The sequence below is a fragment of the Scyliorhinus torazame genome, chromosome 8 (assembly GCF_047496885.1).
Source record: "Scyliorhinus torazame isolate Kashiwa2021f chromosome 8, sScyTor2.1, whole genome shotgun sequence".
Classification (NCBI taxonomy): domain Eukaryota; kingdom Metazoa; phylum Chordata; class Chondrichthyes; order Carcharhiniformes; family Scyliorhinidae; genus Scyliorhinus; species Scyliorhinus torazame.
Window position 1 is genome coordinate 32,268,027 of NC_092714.1, and position 17,376 is coordinate 32,285,402.

The 17,376-nt window shown below is 48.0% G+C and overlaps 1 protein-coding gene and 1 long non-coding RNA gene across 4 annotated transcripts in view; one reads left to right on the forward strand and one right to left on the reverse strand.

Moving 5' to 3' along the window:
• The window catches only part of hlcs (holocarboxylase synthetase (biotin-(proprionyl-CoA-carboxylase (ATP-hydrolysing)) ligase)), a 187,955-nt gene that overhangs the window by 92,323 nt on the left and 78,256 nt on the right, over nt 1–17,376 (forward strand). The window lies entirely within an intron of this gene.
• LOC140427731 (uncharacterized) overlaps nt 1–17,376 on the reverse strand; it is an 86,085-nt gene that overhangs the window by 13,509 nt on the left and 55,200 nt on the right. Inside the window, exon 3 of the long non-coding RNA XR_011948593.1 lies at nt 14,732–14,784. This is a non-coding gene — a long non-coding RNA (uncharacterized lncRNA). The remainder of the gene's footprint in view (nt 1–14,731; nt 14,785–17,376) is intronic.

Below are 17,376 nucleotides of genomic sequence, written 5' to 3' on the forward strand. Positions count from 1 at the left end.
GATCATCGCTGATCTGGTACCCTTAACGCTACTTTTCCACCGTATCCCCATATTACCCTTGATTCCCCTTACTGATTACAATTTGTCTATCTCAGTCTTGACCACACTTAAGAACCCTGCTCTCTGCGGTAAAGAGTTCCACAGCTCCACAACCATCCGAGAGGAGAAAGCCCCCTCATCTTTATCTTCAATGGACCAAACCTTACTCTAAGATTATGCCCTCTGGTCTGAGATTCTCCTATAAGTGGAAATATCCCCTCAGCATCTACTCTTTCAAGCCCCCTGAGAATCCTATATGTCTCAATAAGGTCATCTCTCGTTCTTCTAAACTCCAATGAATACAGGACCAATCTACTCAACCTCTCTTCGTAAGAAACTCCCTCCATACCTGGGATCAGTCCAGTGAACCTTCTCTGGGCTGCCTCCAGTGCCAGTATATCTTTCCTTCGATAAGGGGACCAAAACTGCTCAGTATTCCAGGTGTGGTCTAACTAGTGCTTTGTACAATTTTGGCAAGACTTCCATATTTTTATATTCCATTCCCTTTGAAATAAAGGCCAACGTTCCATTTGCTGTCCCAATTACCTGCTGAACTTGCATGCTAGCTTTTTGTGATTTATGCACGAGGACCCCAAACCCCTCTGCGCTGCAGTTTTCTGCAGTCTTTCTCTATTTAGTTGGGGCATTTAACTAGTTATGTTATAAATTCAACATGATACTAAAGGGACTCAAAATTACAAAACTGGGTGGCAAATCCATTCACGACCATTCTGTTTTGTCACAGTTTGATTTTTTTTCCCGGGTATTCAAATTTGAATGTGGGCCGGTCTGCTGCTGATGCCCCCATGCTCTCACGCTCTCGTCTCTCTCTTACCCACACTGCTGCTGTGTCCTAAAAATCCCTGGGTTAGTAAAAAAACAATTGAGCTGTCGGGTGTACTGATGGTTGCCATCAACACTGCTGCTTCTGATCTTTGGGTAGCTTTGTTGATTTTTGGGCTTTTTAAAAATGACTGACAGATCCTATTTTCTTTTAAAATCGACCAATAATGAAGTTGCACCAAGGTTATTCCCACTTACAATAGCTGTCAGTGTTCTTTAATGAAATACATTAACTGGAGCAGGAAATGATTGGAGGAGCAGCTATCACGAGAGAGATGTAGCTGCTCTTTCCAATTACAGATCCTGTCTCTTCCATTCTTGCTGTTCCAGCTCTTCCAATCATGGATTCCTTTTCTCCTGCTTCTGCTGCTGCTCCTACAGTCAAAGATTATGTATTTGGCGGGAATCTCTGATTGGTGAAGCTGGGGCAGCAAGTGTGGGAGAGATGGAACCTGTGATTGGAAGAGAAGCTCCCTCTCTCCCACGCTGCTGTTCCCCCAATCATAACTCTGGCCAATTTGAGAAGACTTTCAGCTTGTCTTCTCCCGCTGTCTGGCTGCCAATGGCAGTGACTGAAGCAAGGATTTTTTGTGAGGTGTCAATAACTCTTCATCTCACAGTACTGTTACAATTCCACCCAATTGAAGTGGCCAGGAAGCACTTGCATTTCACCACAGATAAGTGCTATAATTTTCTAATCCCGCATGTTGCATGACTTTGCTGGTTTACACTTTAATGTATACGTGATTCCTTGTCTGAAACAAATTTGAGATCTTTTTATTTTCAACCAGGTCACAAATCATCATGTGGTGGGGGGTGGGGAGAGTGGGGGGGGGGGGAGAAGGAGTGTGGGGTGGGGGGGGGGGGAGGAGAAGGAGTGTGGGGGGGGAGGGAAGGAGTCTGGGGCTGGGGGGGGGGGAGGGAAGGAGTGTGGGGTGGGGGGGAGGGAAGGAGTGTGGGGGGAGGAGGGAAGGAGTGTGGGGTTGGGGGGGAGGGAAGAAGTGTGGGGTGGGGGGGAGGGAAGGAGTGTGGGGTGGGGGGGGAGGGAAGGAGTGTGGGGTGGGGGGGGAGGAAAGGAGTGTGGGGTGGGGGGAGGAGTGTGGGGTGGCGGGGGAGGGAAGGAGTGTGGGGTGGCGGGGGGAGGGAAGGAGTGTGGGGTGGGGGGGGAGGGAAGGAGTGTGGGGTGGGGGGGGAGGGAAGGAGTGTGGGGTGGGGGGGGAGGGAAGGAGTGTGGGGTGGGGGGGAGGGAAGGAGTGTGGGGTGGGGGGGGAGGGAAGGAGTGTGGGGTGGGGGGGGAGGGAAGTAGTGTGGGGGTGGGCGGGGGAGGGAAGGAGTGTGGGGTGGGGGGGGAGGGAAGGAGTGTGGGGTGGGGGGGAGGGAAAGAGTGTGGGGTGGGGGGGAGGGAAAGAGTGTGGGGTGGGGGGGAGGGAAAGAGTGTGGGGTGGGGGGGGAGGGAAAGAGTGTGGGGTGGGGGGGGAGGGAAAGAGTGTGGGGTGGGGGGGAGGGAAAGAGTGTGGGGTGGGGGGGAAGGAAAGAGTGTGGGGTGGGGGGGAGGGAAAGAGTGGGGGGCGAGGGGGGAGGGAAGAGTGGGGGGCGAGTGGGGGGCGAGGGGGGAGGGAAAGAGTGGGGGGCGAGAGGGGGGGGAAGAGTGTGGGGCGGGGGGGAGTGGGAGGCGAGGGGGGGAAGAGTGTGGGGCGGGGGGAGTGTGGGGCGGGGGGAGTGTGGGGCGGGGGGAGTGTGGGGCGGGGGGAGTGTGGGGCGAGGGGGGGGAAGAGTGTGGGGCGGGGGGAGTGTGGGGCGAGGGGGGGAGAGTGTGGGGCGGGGAGTGTGGGGGGGGGGAGTGTGGGGGGGGGAGAGTGTGGGGCGGGGGGGGTGGGGCGGGGGGAGCGAGGGTGGGGGGCGGGGCGAGGGGCGGGGGGGCAGGGCGGGGGGAGCGAAGGGGGCGAGGGGGCAGGGCGGGGGGGGCAGGGCGTGGGGAGCGAAGGGGCGAGGGGGCAGGGCGGGGGGGGCAGGGCGGGGGGAGCGAGGGCGGGGGGGGGAATGTGGGGGGGAGCGAGGATGGGGGGAATGTGCGGGGAATGTGGGGGGACGAGGGCGGGGATGGGGGGGAAATGTGGGGGGGGGCAGGGCGGGGAGCGAGGGCGGGGGGGGGAATGTGGGGGGAGCGAGGATGGGGGGAATGTGCGGGGAATGTGGGGGGAGCGAGGGCGGGGATGGGGTGGAGCGAGGGCGGGGATGGGGGGGAAATGTGGGGGTGGGGATGGAGGGGAAATATGGGGGTGGGGATGGGGGGAATGTGGGGGGAGCGAGGGCGGGGATGGGGGGAATGTGGGGGGAGCGGGGGTGGAAATGTGGGGGGAGCAGGGGCGGGGGTGGAAATGTGGGCGGAGCGGGGGTGGAAATGTGGGGGGAGCGGTGGCGGGGGTGGAATTGTGGGGGGAGCGGAGGCGGGGGTGGAAATGTGGGGGGAGCGGGGGCGGGGTGGAAATGTGGGGGGAGCGGGGTCGGGGGTGGAAATGTGGGGGGAGCGGGGGCGCTGGTGGGGCGGGGGAATGTGGGGGGAGCGGGGGCGGGGGTTGAAATGTGGGGGGAGCGGGGCTGGGGGGAAATGTGGGGGGAGCGGGGGCGAGGGTTGAAATGTGGGGGGAGCGGGGGTGGGGGAAATGTGGGGGGAGCGGGGGCGGGGGTGGGGGAAATGTGGGGAGATGTAGGGGGCGGGAATGTGGGGGGAGCGAGGGTGGGGATGGGGGGGAATGTGGGGGGGGCGGGGATGGGGGGGAAATGTGGGGGGAGCGAGGGTGGGGATGGGGGGGGGATGTGGGGGGAGCGGGGGGTGGGGGGGAGCGAGGGTGGGGATGTGGGGGGGAATGTGGGGGGAGCGGGGGTGGGGGTGGAAATGTGGGGGGAGCGGGGGCGTTGGTGGAGTGGGACGGGGGAATGCGGGGAGCGGGGGTTGAAATGTGGGGGGAGCGGGGGTGGGGAAATGTGGGGGGATGTAGGGGGAGCGGGGGTGGGGTGGGGGTGGGGGGATGTAGGGGGGAGCGGGGGTGGGGTGGGGTGGGGGGGGATGTAGGGGGAGCGGGGGTGGGGTGGGGGGGAGCGGGGGGGGTGGGGGAATGTGGGGGGAGCGGGGGCGTGGTGGGAGAATGTGGGGGGGGCGCATCACAGGACTGAAGGTTCATCTGGGGTACCTAATTTACTATACTGGAATATAGGCACCACCTTCTCAACCTTGCTCCTCGCCTGAGGTGTTGTGATCCTCAAATCACCACCAGTCAGCTCTCCCCCTCAAAGGGGAAAGCAGGCCATGGTCACCTGGGACTAAAACAACTTTACCGTACCTTTATATAAAACATAACTCCTGGCTATTCTCGTGATCTGCTATGGCATGATGTTTCCATGCTTCAAAACAGCCTACTGGCTTCAGGGTAAGAATTCCAAGAATAGAAGCTTGCATTTAAAACTTATACTTTAATCCCTTAATTTAATTACAAAGGTGCAGGAAAATGTTACTAATCATTGAATGATTTGCATCTTCTTCCTGTCTGTGCAAATACATTTTGGCAAGCAGATTTTCCCTAAAGCATTGTCTCTTTAGCACTAGCACAACAGTACTTTAGCATCATTCTATAATTTTAAGTAGCCGAAATGAAAGCACTTTGTGCTTCAAATATCCATACAATCATTTGAAGTAAGACTTGATGATGGCCTCTTCCTGCCTGTTCAGTTAATAGTAAACTGGCTTAACTGTGATCACACTTGATGTGAAGCCAATGCTGGTAAAACTGTAACTTAGTGTTAAAATCGTTATTTTACTTTGGAGTGCGTCTATTTTGTAATTTGAGCATATGCCCCTTGGACAAATAGTAGCTGGTTACAGTAGTTTAGTATTTTGTACCATAGATGTTTCTGGGAACTGAGAGTTGTTTCAGTTCATTGGTTTTTATTTTTGTTGATGTTGCAGCCTAATGTCAGCTTTCAGCTTTGTCTTAATATGAATAGCACCTTACAGTCCTAGGAGTGAATTGACAAAGGTATTCAGTAAATTTCCCTGAGTTCTTATAACTAAATGCATTGGAAAAAAAACCTCATGTACTGCCAAAAGTGACTGTTTGCCGAGCATGGAAGGAATATTACTGAAATGGCTTTCTTCTTTAACATTATACTACTAACCATAGCTGTTAATTATTTACACCTTCCCCATTATTTTCACTGCAAACCATTGTTCACTGAGACATCACAATCCGACTGCACCATTTATACCAGTATATTGTTGATTTATAGAATTTAATCCCCAATCTAATTATAGGGAAACATGGTAATCTTGTTGAAACAAAATGGGTAAAAAAGCCTCTAATGTCTCATATTGACAGCATGATTAAATTGGCATCATTCAATGATGCATTATGATGTAATTTAATTTGTTGAATCCATGGGGAGGAAGCGGCATGGTGCTTCTTTCTATTTATCCAACTAGTTAACTTGCTGACTTCAAATCTATTACAAGGACAAAATATTGCAGATGATGGAAATCTGAATTATGAATAGTAAATGCTGGAAATACTCAAAAGATTAGGCAACATCTGTAGAGAGAAAAACAACTAATGGGCTGGATTTTGAACTCCATGGCAAAGCAAGGGCACTTGCCAATGACCTCTAAGTAAGCCTTACCAAAAGACAAGCCATCTCTCTGGCGAGGTCTCTCTATCAGCATGCAGTGGTCTTACAACTGATTATTGACTGCATTGGAGCGTGCTCATGTGTCCTATTTTTCTCAATTATACTTGGCAACTTTTAAACTTCTATTTATTTTCTCCCTTGTCTAAGATTGTCTAAGTTAGGAAATCTAAACTTGCAGGTGGGATTTTCCACTCCTGTCAGCAGCAGGTACAATGTGCGGGCAGGAGGCATCATGGCCCCCACCACTCTACATTAAAAGAGGCACATCGATGTCTAATTAGACTGGTATCATTCACAATTGGGTATTAGGCAACATGCACCTAGTCAAACTGCACTTCATGTGTGACGTTGAGATGTGTTCACCTACCTTACATCTTGCATAGCTTGTGGCTCCTCTGACTATGCCAAAGATGTGCAGGTTAAGTAAATTGTCCCTTAATGTCAAAAGATGTGTAGGTTAGGTGAGGTTACGGGGATAGAGGCGGGGGAGTGGGCCGAGGTAGGGTGCTCTTTCAGAGGGTCGGTGCAGACTCGATGGGCCAAATGGCCTCCTTCTGCACTAAAGGAATTCAATGATTCTATGCGCCAGGCTGTGCAAGGAACAGCACAACGATTTAAGGGTGATTCGGAGCCAAGACTCTAACTACATGATCAGCAGTAAGGGAAGAGAATTTGAAATGAGCTGGAGGGAAATTCTTGACTGGATATGAAACGTGTCCGGGGCAAGGAAAAAGTCTGACTTGGGGGTCATTTTGAAGAGAGGACAGAGCCAAGGAAAGGGACTGGAGGGAAAAAGCCTGACTGGTAGTGGGGATGGGGGATACTGGGAAAGATTGCCCTCAGCCATATGATTGAATGGAGGTGGTGAGAACGATCTCCAGGCTAGAATGGGAAGTGCGGCCAGTGCTGAAACCCAAAAATGAATCGCGGTCAGAATGGGGGCAGAGCCGAGTAAATAAGGGCTTTTGTCTAGATTGCTGCGCTTGAAAAGACCTGAGAGTTATTGGAGAGGGATACTTGTCCAGCTCCTCCAGGATGGCAGGAGGGATTTTCACTGACATGCAGGAAGGAGTGCTTCTGGGAGGAATAGTTTACTGCACTGGTTGGCCAACTGATATCTGTATTCCCAAATAAGGAGAAATGCACAGCTGAAACATCTTCGGAATATTTTAATAACGATGCAATCAGGAACCTTAAATCGTGAAGCGCATTCATGCAAGATTAATTCTGATTGTGCCTCTAATCGATCGCCTTGCAATAACACCTTGTCCCAAGTGTAGAAGTTCCCCAGTGAAAAATAAATCGAAAGCCAAGTGGGCTACTGCACTAAAATAAAATTTGAAAATGCTGGATAAACTCCAATGTAGCAGCAATTGTGAAGAGAGAAACAGTTAACATTTTGAGTCTGTATGACTCTTCTCTTGCACAAACTGCAGGAGGCCATTGGAAACAGCACCTGTGAACCTTGCAGGTGGCAGGTTTTAGAGATGTGATCTAATTCCCCCAATGAGAATTTGCCCTCGTATATTCCAAAGGATGCCATCATAGAGTGCACTGGATAAGGCCTGGGAACGAAGCAACAAATCCAATGCCTGCCCAAAGCAACCTTATTGTAGTAGGTCTTGGAATAGGGAGGAGTGGGGTGGGGGAGGTGCACACTTGTGTTCTTGAGAATTGTCAATGCGCTGCCAAGAAACCTTTTTGCCGATGAAGTGTCTCAACTGAAACCAGTGACTTACTAGTCACCAATGAAAAGGCTGATGCTCACTCGTGTTTATTTTCAATGTTCTAGTAGAGAGGAGAATGTGAGGAAGATGAATAGTACATTTAATGGTGGCCTTCATCATTGCATGCAGTCCGGAGAATAGGCCGATATTGTGTGAGGTCAGTGCTAGGCTTGGTACATCGCGCTGATCAGCAAGGGACAGCAGGGCCCCCTCCGGACCCAGAGAATGAAGCTCATAGAACCTCTGAGCTCAGGTGACCGAGGGTGTTTCTATAGGATTCTGCAGGTATATAATGAGAAAAAGATTGACAAAAATGAATGTCGGCCCCTTGCAGTCAGAAACAGGGGAATTTGTGATGGTGAACAAAGAAATAGCTGAGGAACTAAATTCATACTGCTTCTGACTTCACAAAGGACATGGACAATGTACCAGAAGTTCTGAGAAATACATGTTTTAGTGAGGAACTGAAAGAACTTAGTATTAGCAAAGAAATGGTTTGGGGCAAATTAATGGGATTGAAGGTAGACAAATCTCCAGGGCCTGATAATCTTCATCCCAGAGTACTGAAGGAGGTGGCCTTAGAAATAGTAGATCCATTGGTGATCATTTTCCAAAATTCGTTGGACTCTGGAATGGTTCTTACAGATTGAAGGGTAGCTAATATAACCCCTCTATTCAAAAATGGAGGGGGAGAGAAAACCGGGAACTATAGACCAGTGAGCCGAACGTCGGTAGTAGGGAAGTTGCTGGAGTCCATTATCAAGGATTTCATAGCACAGCATTTGGAAAGCAGTGGTATAATCCGACAAAGTCGGCATGGATTTACGAAAGGAAAATCATGCTTGATAATCTATTGGAATTCTTTGAAGATGTAACTAGTAGAGTTGACCAGGGTAAACTGGTGGCTGTGGTTTATTTCAGAAGGCTTTCAACAAGGTCTCACGTAGCAGATTACTATGTAAAGTTAAAGCGCTTGGGATTATGGGTAATATCTTGGCGGACAGAAAGCTGTTGCAGACAGGAAGCAAAAAGTTGGAATAGATGGGTCTTTTCCCGATTGGCAGGCAGTGACTGGTGGGGTACCGCAGGGATCTGTGCTAGGACACTAATTGTGCACATTGTGTATTAATGATTTTGACGAGGGAACTCGTATTATCTCAAATTTTCAGATGATACAAAGTTGGATGGGAGGGTGAACAGTGAGGAGGATGCAGAGATGATTCAATGGGATTTGGACAGGCTGAATGAGTGGGCATATGCATGGCAGAAGCAGTATAATGTGGATAAATGATCATCTTTATTATTGTCACAAGTAAGCTTTCATTAACACTTCAGTGAAGCACTGTGAAAATCTCCTAGTCGCCAACTCCGGCGCCTGTTTCGGGTACACTGAGGGAGAATTCAGAATGTCCAATTCACCTAACAGCATGTATTTCGGGACTTGTGGGAAGAAACCTGAGCACCTGGAGGAAACCGGAGTACCTGGAGAAAACCCACGCAGACTCTGGGAGAACGTGCAGAGTCCGCACAGATGATGACCCAAACCGGGAATTGAACCCGAGACCTGTGAGGTCATCTGCTTCGGTAGCAAAAATAGGAAGGCAGATTATTATTTGAATGGGTGTAAATTGAGAGAGGTGGATACTCAGCAAGACCTAGGTGTCCTCATGCATCAGTTGCTGAAAATAAGGACGCAGGTACAGCAGGCAGTAAAGAAGATAAATGGTATGTTGACCTTCACAGCGAGAGGATTTGCGTATAGGAATAGGGATGTTTTACTACAATTGTATAGGGCATTAGTGAGGCCACAATTGGAGTATTGTGTGCAGTTTTGATGTCCTTATCTGGGGAAGGATGTTCTTGCTATGGAGGGAGTGCAGCAAAGGTTTACCAGGCTGATTCCTGGGATGGCCGGACTGTCATATGAAGAGAGACAAAGGTGTTTAGAATTATATTCATTGGAGTTTAGAAGAGTGAGAGGGGATCTCATAGAAACGTATACAATTCTGACAGGGTAAATTCAGAAAGAATATTCCCGATGGTGGGGTGTCCAGAACTAGGGGTCATAGTTTGAAGATAAGGGATACACCTTTTAGGACTGAGGTGAGGGGAAATTCCTTCACCCAGAGAGTGGTGAATCTGTGGCATTCACTACCACAAAATGTAGTTGAGGCCAAAACGTTGTGAAACTTCAAGAAGGAATTAGATATCGCTCTTGGGGCTAAAGGGAGCAAGGGATGATAATAATAATAATCTTTACTGTCACAAGTAGGCAATGGGTGGTGAACACGATCGTGGTTGTCAAGCTGCTAAGACCCTCGGGGGACACCGGCTCGGAGTCGCCGGTTGGTCCTGCGTGTGTCCGACGCACACAACGATGAAAATCCCCATGTCGCGCTACACCGGACGGCACCTGTTCCGGTACACCGAGGGATAATTCAGAATGTCCAATTCACCTAACAAGCATGTCTTTCGGGACTTGTGGGAGGAAACCGGAGAACCCAGAAGAAACCCACGCAGACACGGGGAGAACGTGTAGACTCTGTACAGACAGTGACCCAAGCCGGGAATTGAACCTGGAACCCCGACGTTGAGAAACAGCAGTGCTAACCACTCTGCTACCCTGCCACCACAATATGGGGAGAAAGATGGAATCAGGGTATTGAACTTGATGATCAGTTATGATCATAATGGATGGCGGAGCAGGCTTGAAGGGCTGAATGGCCTCCTGCTTTTATTTTCTGTCTATGTTTCTATGAGGATGCAGGTCATTCCTCCAGATGAATGAAAATCAGTGTCATCATCTTCACATGTCCTGGGAACCTTTGGGTCATATAGAATCATAAAATCATAGAACAATTACAGCACAGAGGGAGGCCATTTGGTCCATCTTATCCATGCCAGCCCGAGGATACCCAGATGCCCTTTCTAATCCCACCTTCCTGCATCCGGTCCATAGCTCTGTAGCTTAGAGCACTAAGATGCAGATCAATTTAAAAGAGTTTATAGAATCGAAGAAAAGTTATATAATCATAGTAAACATCTGCCACATTCACAGGGACTGGGAGGGCATCCAATGCCATTTACAGTGAAATTCAACATTGCATTGAACTCCTTCCAGAGATCCACTGGGATTTGCTGCAGAATTTTGCAAGCCTCCACCCACAAATGTGTCCAGGAGGTCACGGGCACCATTTTTGCCAATACCCACAGTTTTGTCAACGTTGTCATAGATCACGTAAGCTCAGACGAGCATTGAGCTTCGCTGATTCCCAAAGGTTCAGGTTGGTTTTGACTGTAGTCACATGGCTGTAAAAGCTCCCTGCCAACAAGCAATCCTGTAAGTCAACTGCAAAGGCTTCCACTCAACCAGTGTTCAGCTGATATGTGACCATGACAAATGTATCTTGCAGATTTGCGCTAGATATCCTGGAAGTGTCCACGATTCGTACATACTCAGTAGTCTCACATCTGTGACATCTTCCAGAGCCTACACAGGATGCATGGCTTGCTCCTTGGGGATAAGGACATGGCGGATTGCACCTGTGTGGTGGCCTCACTCCTGCTGAGGGAAGGTAAAACAAGGCTCATGCTGCAACCTGGGCTTTGGGCCCATAGGGATCCTGAAAATGTGGTTCCAATGCCTGGACAGATCTGGTGGAGGACTCCAATACAGTCCCCAGTCATGCAACATTATAGCTTATTGCGTACACAACCTGGCACTGCAAAGCATAGATGAGCTGGCAGATAAGATGAAGGAACTGCATGTCTCCTACATGAGGAGGATGCCAAAGGGCATGATAATGATGTCCTGTATGCCAAGGAAGCAGGTGAAGAGGCCATTACACTGGCCAGATGAGGCAGCCGTGCTCGTGAGATTCCAAGAGGCGGATAATGAGGTGCACTGAGGATCCTCATGGACAAGTCGCCTCCATCATGGGCCAGAATGAACACGATCATTATCACTCCTTTAATTTCAGCCAAGTGTTTCCACGTGACACTGCAGCGTTGCACAGCTCACTCACATTTCCCTGATGCTTTGAAGAATGAGGATGCCTTGAGGGCATGTGTCAATCCTGAGACGAGGAGAAGGCTGTCCTGACATCAAACATCAGAAAGTGCTGCACTTCATCCTGCATTCCAGTTGCAACAGCACCCTACAGTGCTCATGGGCACTTGCATGATCATGGATGGGATATTTGTGAGCTTCCTCAATATGGTTTTATTGTGACCAAAGCAGCCAGGTCAGGATGAGAGATTTCCTTCCCAGATGTTTTTTTTACGACAATCAACAAATCATCAGTAGATTATCCAGATGTGCTGTGGTGGGATTTAAACCCGGGTCCCAAGAGCCACGCTGGGTGGGAGAATCGCCAGGGCGCCTCGCGAGTCCCGCCCCGACACCCGCACGCGATTCTTCCACCCCCCCCCCCCCCCCCAAACCAGTGCGTCGAGAATCACGCCTGGCCGCTCGGAGAATCGATGCTCACCATTTGCAAAAGGCGAGCGGCGATTCTCTGGCCCGAATGGGCCGAGCGGCCACCCCAACACGACAGGTTCCCGCCGGCGCCGTCCACACCTGGTCGCTGCCGGTGGGAACTGCGCCGGAACGCTGGGGGGTTGGGTGGGGAGAAGAGGGGGGTTCCTGCACCGGGGGGGGGGGCCTACGATGGGGTCTGGCTCGTGATCGATGCCCACTGATCGGCGGTCCGGCCTCTCTAAAGGAGAACCTCCTTTCCTCCACCGCCCCGCAAGATACATCCGCCATCTTCTTGCGGGACGGCCTCTGGGAGGACGGCAACCGCGGATGCGCGGGTGGCGTCATTTACGCGGTGCAGCTTTTTAACGTGACGCCAAGGTCCAGCGCACTTGAATTACGCGACGCCGCTCCTAGTCCCCGGGTGCGGGAGAATAAGGGGCTGGGAGCAGGCTCCGACGCCGGAGTGAAACACTCCCGGTTTTCACTCCGGTGTCGGCACTTAGACTCCATTTCGGAGAATCGTGCCCTGGGTCTCTGGATTATCAGTCCAGTGACAATATCCCTAAGTCACTGCCTCCCCTATTTATTTGTTGCTAACTTGTCTCAGCTGTGGCAATGTCCTGTCAGGAAACCAAGGTGGTTTTAAGTAATTGATACTTTTATTTGTGGGGCTGAGTAATAGGATATAGCTTTAATTAAGTTTAATTTTGTGTTCCTATATTTGAAAAGGTTAGTGACTTCAGTTTGGTTTAGATGCATACATGGTAATGAGGGTTTATGCCGTGAAAGCAATGGGGTTTAAAGGAAAATTAGGTTGCTTAACAACCAGGGGCAACTCAAGGACAAAGAAGTTTGAGTTAGTTGTAAGCTAGAATCAGGAGAAGCTGGACAGGACCAGGGAGCTGCAGAAAGCGCACAGTCCCAAAAACTAGGGAGTTGGGACAAAAAGAATGTCTCTCAAAGTTAAATTAAAGGAATAAAAAAACAAGAGGTTGAACAATGTCGTGTTCGGTGATAATAAAAAGCAGAGAAAGTGCTCTTCAGTTAAACAGACAGCTGAAAGAACCAGTTTTAAAGTGAGAAGCTAAACATCTGAGGTAAATCAAAAGTTTGATGATAACGTGTGAAGCAGTAGTATTCCTTTAGCAATGGCTGGATACCTGAGAGACTATGGAACCTTGAATGCACGTGGCAATCCAGCGCAGAGAAATACTGAAAGGAGAGACTAAAATCCTGAGGTGGAACTTTGGTGAAAGCTTCCGAGAGAAAGTGTTGTTTGAGAGAAGATTCCAAGGTATACTTTTCCAAGAGTGGAGTTTGGAAATACTCATGTGGAAGTCAGAGTTCCAGTGAGACTAGTTGGCTCACAGTATGACGATCATCTGGGGGGATTTGATGAGAAATCCACAGAAGTTGCTTTGGATGGCATCTGCTACTTGGTTTCAAAGTGTGCTGTGTCTGACCACAGTTGGCCTGTTGGATTACATGGACTGTGTACTTAGAAGATTAGAGTTCAAGATCTATTTTGTAACTTGTGTTATCCTTCCAAATCTGTGTACATCTGTAAAGATATAAGTGGCTTGAAGGGGTGGTGTGTTATAGTTAATCTTGTTTCATAAATATTTTCTCCTTTTGTTAAAAGTTAATCGCCAGTCCTGCAACTCTGCTCATCCATGTCTCTTGGGAAAAAAACTAAAAGTTACGATCTATTGAGCCAGGGTTCTGCTTTGGGAACTTACAGCCCAGTAGTAAATCAGCTGGGATCACAACAGTCCTAATTTTGGAAGTCCCATTTCATTTAGATGTCTGATTAGTGCCCCCACTTCCCGTGCTCATTGGTTCCAGTGGAGTCCTTGCCTTTCAGTCCCTACCCTTCACTCAGGCCTGGCTTGTCCCTTCACCAGTGGAACCCTTGCCCTCCTGCACAGTAAAAGCCACCACTGCCTTAACCCTGGTCTGGTCACTGTCGAGACTTGCCTGAGAAATCTCCCCAAATCCAAGGCGGTGCATCCTGTGAAGCCTTTCGCTGATACCCGCAAGTGCTACGCTACCAAAGTTGTGCAAACTAACCTCGGGGACCCAAACGAAGTGTAGGTTGCAGCTTTACATTGTTAGATCCTGTTGTGAAACGCGCCACTCTAATTGCACACTGACACCGAGGGATTTAAACACAGCGCAGAGGGATGATTCTGGCCGTATGCGTCATAATGAGATGTAAATGTATCTAATGACATTCTCGCTGTATAATGACATTCGACGCTGGGAACCGTGTCTGCCATTGGCTGATGAAGCACGCAATTGCTTCCTCGTTTTCTGTCGTCAGATATCCCTTTTTAGGCTTTATCCTGAGATTTTGCTCTCGTGCCTGCCATGACACCCCCCACCCCCCCCATTCAGGAGCGGGAAATCCTGGCATCAATTGTATACCCCGACATGTAAAATCGTCCATGAACCAGTGAAATCTGGCTGTGTTTTAGAATGTAATTTTAAAAAATTTGTGTTGAGAAATAGTCTTTGAAACATTTCAGACTGGTAACCTGGTGCACTTTCATTAATGCAGTTCCAAATGGATTTATCACTTCTAATCAAAATAACTAGTCTGCCACCTGTGTAAGATTGGGCCATCACTAATCTTATGTAACTGAAGATGACTTTAAAAATATGTATTGAACCATTTCCATATGTGTTTAAACTAACACACAGATTATGTTATTTGCATTTGAAATTCCTCTCCATTGTTTACGCTGGTTCGGATCATTTGGGGCAAAATACATTGGAACTACCAGTGCAATCAAGTGGAAAATTCAGGCCATTGAATACAGTGTTTTGTGATGGTTCCTGGATTATATGTGAAAGTGAGAAACATTAGGTGTCCCTAATTAGAACCGTCACATTTTCTAACTACCAACAAGTCACGGGCAGTGCAGAATCTTTCTATTTGCTTGCAGGTTTCGAAACTCACTGTCTGGTTCTCTCATTCCGTGCCTGTTTCTTTTGCTTTGTTTGAAGAGATTTCTGAAGAAAAAAAAAAAGTCTTTATTTAAAGCTTGATTAAAATCCCACTCAAATTCATCATGCAGTTTGTATACCAATAATTTAAAAAAATACACAAACTGAAGTTGTTATACACAGACAATTTGACTTATCCATTGAAAATAAATGGACGGTTTATAATAAACAAAAGTATAATCAGTACAGTCTGTCGCAGTTGAAGTTGCTACCTGCTTTTTTCACTCGCAAGAATTTTGAAACCTGTATCCCAGAATTTCAAATAATTTTGTAAAGCAACCAAGGGTAAGTATTACGGGAAGCTGAAGGTAAAAGCCTTGGGGTTGACTCCGTACAATTGCTTCATGTTGGGGTCACCAAGCCTGCTCAATCTTGCAGGATCTGCGATAGCACAACTTTGACAAAAACATTAATGAGCATGTACTTAAATAGAAAAACAATTGAGAGACGTAAACATTTGATTGTGAAATATGTGTCATTTCACTTAAGACCTCATTTTTGTCAAGAGGATTATAGTTTCTGAGGACCAAATATGGCAGCCGTTTTTCAGCCGAAAGCATTTCCAGTGATCCAATTCTTTTGGTTATTTTTAAACGTTCTCTTAAATAGTCATCCAGAATCAGTTATTTTCATATGTCCTCAACAATTTCTCATTAAAATTTGCTTTCTTCATCTGATTTATGCAACCTTTCAAGTTCAGATTTTTATATGTTTTGTTTTGAGTCGATCAACAAAGTCTGGGTGAAACTGATGGTATAAACATGACAAACAGTGCAAGACTTTTAATATATTCCTAGTGCCAAACCTCCATGGCATTGCTCATGGCAAATCAGAAGAGATGTGCGACAGGAAGCAGCTGTAATACATAACAGGGAATGCACATGACATGCAAGGCTTTTTTCTACATATTATGGACCTGACAATATCCTGTTGTGATGGAATACTGTATACAATGGAAATAAAGTCAATAATAACTGTGTTGAAAACCATTGCTGCGGTTACAGATTGACTTAAACTTTCAAGGTGTTGGATAATTTGTGTTTGCAGCTTTCATGGCACTAAGTACAGTTGAGTATAAAGTTATAGAAAGAAGAGTAAAGAGGATATGTTCTAGCGACGGAGTGAACATGCAAAGAGATGTGAATGTGGGTTAGGAGACACCAAGACTTACAAATGGATATAGATAGGTTAGGAGAATGGGCCAAAATGTGGCTGATGGAGTTTAACGTGGATAAGTGTAAGGTCATGCATTTTGGTCGAAAATATGGAAAGGCAACTTATTATCTAAATGGGGAGAGACTTTGGGTGCTCTGATGCAGAGGGATCTGGGTGTCCTTGTGCATGAGTCACAAAATGATCATGCAGGTGCAACAGGTATTAAGGAAAGCAAATAGAATGTTGGCATTTATAGCAAAGGGAATTGAGCATAAAAGTAAAGAAATGTTGTTGCAACTGTACAAGGCATTGGTAAGACCGCACCTGGAGTATTGTGCACAGTTTCGGTCCCCTAATTTGAGGAAAGATGCAGTGGCATTGGAGGCAGTTCAGAGGAGGTTCACTAGATTGTCGGGTGGTTTGTTGTACGAGGAGAGATTGAACAGTTTAGGCCTATGCTCTCTAGAGTTTAGAAGAATGAGGGGAGATCAAAACGAGGTAGACAAGATGCGAAAAGGTATGGATAAAGTAGACATGGAGCAGATGCTTCCTCTTGTGGGGCGTTCTAAAACGAGAGGTCATAATCTTAGAATAAGAGGCACCAAATTGAAAGTCGAAACTACTCAAGAAATTGAGGAGAAGCTATTTCTCCCAAAGGGTTGTGAATCTGTGGAATTCGCTACCCCAGAGTGCAGTGGATGCAGGTTCAGTGAGTAAATTAAATTTAAGGATTGGATTTGTTTTTTAAAAAAAATATATATATTTTATTGAGGTATTTGAAAATTTTAATAAAAATAACATAGACAATGACATCAACATGGTATAATAAACAGTCCCCCCCCCCCATGTCGATCTTCACACACCCCAACCATACACCAACAATCCCCCCCCACCCTGGAATACTGCATCTGCTGACATTTTAATTTTCCCCGAGAAAGTCGACTAACTGCTGCCACCTCTGGTTGAACCCTAACATTGACCCTCTTAAGGCGAACCTTATCTTCTCGAGACTGAGAAACCCAACTATGTCACTAACCCAGGTCTTTACACTCGCCGGCTTCGAGTCCCTCCACATTAACAAGATCCGTCTCCAGGGAGGCAAAGGCCAAGATGTCAGCCTCTTTAGCCCTGAACTCCCGGATCTTCCGACACTCCAAAGATCGCTACCTCCAGTCTCGGCACCACCCATGTTTTTAGCACCGTGGACATTGCCTTAGCAAAACCCTGCCAAAACCCTCTAAGCTTCGGGCATGCCCAAAACATGTGGACATGATTTGCTGGGCTTCTTGCGCACCTCGCACACCTATCTTCTACCCCAAAAAACGTACACATCCTAGCCACTGTCATGTGTGTCCGGTGGACCACCTCAAATTGTATCAGGCTAAGCCTGGCAAAGGACTGGTTTTGTTTATTGTCACGTGTACCGAGGTATAGTGAAAAGTA